The 4,357-nt window shown below is 45.9% G+C and overlaps 1 long non-coding RNA gene across 2 annotated transcripts in view; it reads right to left on the reverse strand.

Annotated features, from left to right (window-relative positions):
* The window catches only part of LOC107214591, a 23,648-nt gene that overhangs the window by 13,462 nt on the left and 5,829 nt on the right, over positions 1–4,357 (reverse strand). The window contains exon 2 of one of the 2 annotated variants that reach the window (XR_001524979.1): positions 680–725. The exons of the other annotated variant lie outside the window; for it this stretch is intronic. This is a non-coding gene — a long non-coding RNA (uncharacterized LOC107214591). The remainder of the gene's footprint in view (positions 1–679; positions 726–4,357) is intronic. 2 annotated transcript variants of the gene reach the window in all.

The following is a 4,357-nucleotide window of genomic DNA, read 5'->3' on the forward strand; positions in this document are numbered from 1 at the left end:
TATATTTATATTTATATTTATATTTATATTTATATTTATATTTATATTTATATTTATATTTATATTTATATTTATATTTAGCTGGTTCCAGCATAATAAAACCCCTGCAGAAGGTAAAATATACTTGAGATGTGCACTTTGGCAAACCCCTTTCCCTACTGAAAAATAAAAAAAAGAAGAAAAATAAATAAATAATGAATAATATTAAGGGAAAAAAAAAAAAGGCACCAGTAACTTGGGTTTCTTTATGTCTTCTGGCCTCTAGCCCATAGAGGCAGGAGCCTTGCTCTGCTCCCCTCATCTTGTTTTGACTCCAAGCCCCTATTTCCAAGTTCACACATCATTCCAAAACTGGAATTGTGTGATTTTTATGTTTTTTTAATTAGTGATTGGAAAGTATATTTAAAAAAAAACAAAGAAAAACAAACACACACATTTAAAAAAAAATAAAAATAATAAAATAAAAGCCAAGTCCTGCACAGGAGAAGGGCTGGAGGATGCAGGTGGGTACAGCCATGCCTAGACATGGTCACTCATCACTAATAACCAACACACAAGTGCATTATCCTGGCATGGGGCTGACAGGACAAACCCCTCAGGTGCTGCCTCCCGAGCACCCAAACACCCAGGAATTGTCATTTCCCGGGGCAGTAACGAGTCAGGCTTCATTAACAAATACCTGGTGTCGAGGGCATCCCCAGAGCTGCGGCAGCACGGGCCTCGGGCTGCAGGACACAAAAGCAAGGCTGGCTTTAGCACAACGTTGACAAAGAGCAGTGCAGAAATTGCTGGGTTTAAAAACTCCAAGGGGAGTCACATGAAAAAGGGGTTTGGCTCCAGCTCCAAAAGTGATTTTCAAATTGTTGATAGTTTTTTTTTTATTTAGCAGGCCTCAAGTTCATTCACCTCTCTTTGCTTTCACCTCACCTCTCTACCAAGTTTCACTGCTCACGTCTACATCTGTTCCAAACCCATTTGTTCTGGTTTTCCCCCATCTTTGATGCACCTCTTTGGCCCTGGAAAACTCCTGAAGACACCCAACTGCAATCTGTGGGCACAGGGTGGGGAAAGACGAGCTGTGGGCATTTGCAGCCTCTACATCACCCCATGAAAAATGTAACTTTCAGCATTTTACTGATTAAAACTTTCAGTTTTAATCCCTTGTCATTAGAAACCAATAACACACCCTGTGAGGGTTTATCCACACAGGGGATGGAATGGACCCTGGCAGCTTCCACAGGAATTTCTTGTGTGGAGGGACCTGCAAGATCTCTGTAATGAAGGAAAAAGTGGGGAGAGGGGGTAGAAGGGGAGAAGGTTTGAGAAATTGCCATGGAAATACATTTATTGGAAATATATTATGGGCAACAATTTCAGCTTCTCAACGAGGTGCTGGGGCTGCACATCCCATGGGAAATAATCAACAGGAACAAACTGACCCCACACAACCACTTTCTTCCTCATTTCTCCCACCAGCTACTTAAAAAGCCTCTGCCCAGTCTTTGCCAGATGCCAAGAAGCTTTCTGCCTCAAAAACCCTGTTTTCATCCCAAAGCCCAAGTTCCTTCCTTGCCAGAGGGTGTTTTCCAGGAGAGACACTCAGCAGTAGGCTTTGCATGGCCATGCCATGGGAAAAAGATGGGCTGGAGGAGGTCTTTGAATGAATCCAGTGTCAGATAATGAAAAATCAGCAAAGGCAGCAAGAAATTATCCTGGACACATGGAAACACCACGTTCCCGTAATGGGAACAAAAATGCAGCAGAAGGTACCAACAGGGATGGCAGCCCAAACCAAACTTTCCAATGGAAAAGAACCTTTAAAAGTCCCAAACTGCTGTGGCAAAACACCTTGGTTTTTCCTGCCAAGCAGGATGGTGGGTGTTTGAAGGAAGATGTGGGCTTGGGGCTGTTACAGGTACAAGAAGGATTCCTTCCTGCTGCCAGGAGTCACCTGGCCATCACCTGACACCAAGCAACTACTAAATCACTTTTAGGGAGAATCCCAACTTTTCATGACTCTGGTTAAGGCCAAGAGGAAACGAGGAATTTTGCAGCAGCCACTTAAACTGTCTTGTGATAACTGGTGCTCATCACCTCTCAGGATGCAATGGGATGTGAAAGCATCCTTCGACCACAAAACAATTTCCCATGGAATGACAGAGAAGATTTGGGTTTTGATTATCAGGCCTTAAAAAATGCAGGAGGCACAGGCTCTCGATACTGTTATTTTTGGAGGCAAGGGCTCTTGATACTGTTATTTTTGGAGGGCTTCTGATACTGTTATTTTTAGCCAGTTTTAGCTCATCTCACCAAGCCCTTTTTTTTACAGCCAGCTCACCAACCTTCCAGGGCCAGAATTTTTTTTGCCAGACTCAATTCTCCAGCGCCTGGAGCTGCCAATAGTGCTCCAAAAAAAAAAACCCAACAAAAATCACCCCCAAAAAACTCCACACACAACACAAAAAATTCAATCCCACCACCCTTTTTTTTTTTTCTAATTTTCCCAAAGAACTGGGAGGCGTGAGCACTCGAGAGTCAAATTTGCCCAGGACCCGCGTTCCCTAAGAAAGCAGGGCTCATTCGCCTTCCACAAACTCCGCAGTGGCAACAAAAGTCCCTTTCAAGCCCTTCCAGACGCAAGTCCTTCAGCTCAATTAGTCAGGCACACAGAGACACAAAAAAGCCTCCCATTCAGGCTAGTGGCTGGCTGTGGAGGACAAGGGCGAAGAAAGGATCTTTCTCCCACGCTTTCACTGGGTGTCATAACAAGCAGAAAGCCCTCTTACGGGGGGATTATTGGAGATAAGAGTCCGATGGAGGGGCTGGGGCAGGAGCTGTGGCTGCAGGAGGAGGGGAGGAGGGGACGGGGCTGGGGTTGGAGGTTGCAGCTCCCAAGGTCGGGCGAGCGCGGCCGCTGACGGCATCACACTCCATCAAAAATGGTTTTTAAAAAAATGACGAGATTCCCCCCAGCCTGTACACACACACGCGCAGAATAATCCCGGTTCTCCATGGCAACCTGCTCCGTGGCCATCCCTCGCACCAGAGGAGGGAGGCAGCTTGCTTTCACTCCGGCATTTCTGCCAGCTTGTCCCGATGCTGTCAGAGCCTCAGCCGAGCTGGGCACAGGGGCTGGGCTTCCTCCCTCTCCCTCATCTCCAAAAATCGCTGATTTTCTAGAGCAAAGAGCGTGCACAGATCCGTGGGAAAACTCAGCCTCCAGAAACCCAGCCAGCCCTGCTGATGCTCCTGCACATGGGTGGGTTTAATGTTGAAAAGACCTTATCTCACAAAAAAAGAAGAAGAAAAATACTCATGTGTGTTTGTTACTGGGGTTTGTTTTCTGAAGGCAAAACAAAGGGGAAGAAGAGAGAAAAACCTTCAGAGAGTGGAGTTTGTCTACAGAACTGTGGGGTGGGGCGGTGGCCCAAGGCCACCCGTCCTCCGTGGTCCCTTTCCAGTCCAGTTTAACATCCTGAGCCCTCAAACCTCCCCCCAACCAAAGGGGTCAATTGATGCCCCTTCTGGGCAGGCCCCAGCAGGAACACTGGGTACTGACAGTGCCCTGCAGGATTAATCAAAGTTCCTGAGTGAATTACGTGCCCAATTCCCTTGAACAATCCAAGTTATATTGTTAATTCCCCGTTCCTTTCCATTGACTCTACATGTGGCTGTGGAAGCCGGTGGCCCTCCAGATCTTCTCAAAGATACGATTCCTCTGCCACAAGTAGGGTCACAGAGACAAATTCAAAGCAAATGACAGAAAAATTGGCTTTTTTCCCTCCTGCCCAGACCCAAGATCCTGCCGATTGCTGCTGCGGGATCGTCCACACCGTCGAGGTGACAAGAACATCCAAGTTCAGCAACATTTTACAAGGATCAGGGAGGGAATATAAACTCTCCAGCTCAGGAATGGAAAGCCAAGAAACTCTCTTGGAATACATTATCCCATAATTGTAGGGTTTCAAGCACTTTCCTCCCAAGCAGCTGGTGCCTGCTGATGCCAGAGAAAGGTTATTTGGCTCAGACGCATTCCTGCCCGCTCCAGCCCGGGAATCCCTAAAACAATCCACTCCTATGAAATCCTGTAAAAACTGAATATTTCACTCAACCAAAACAGCAGAAATTTACTAAAACACAGAGAGGGAGACATAGATAAAACAAAGCAGATTTCTTAGGAACAGCTCTTTCTCCTTTCCAAAGAGCATTCTGTGACTTGAAAAGGTTGAAGAGGATCTGAGGGAGCCCCTTTCCCTTCCCAGAGCTCTGATCCAGAAATGCTTTTGGGGTTTGGGTTTTGCTTTTTCTGTTTGTTTGGTTTGATTTTTGGGTTTTTTGTTTTGGTTTTGGGTTTTTT

This window comes from Parus major, chromosome 25LG1 (assembly GCF_001522545.3).
Source record: "Parus major isolate Abel chromosome 25LG1, Parus_major1.1, whole genome shotgun sequence".
NCBI classification, from domain to species: Eukaryota; Metazoa; Chordata; class Aves; order Passeriformes; family Paridae; genus Parus; species Parus major.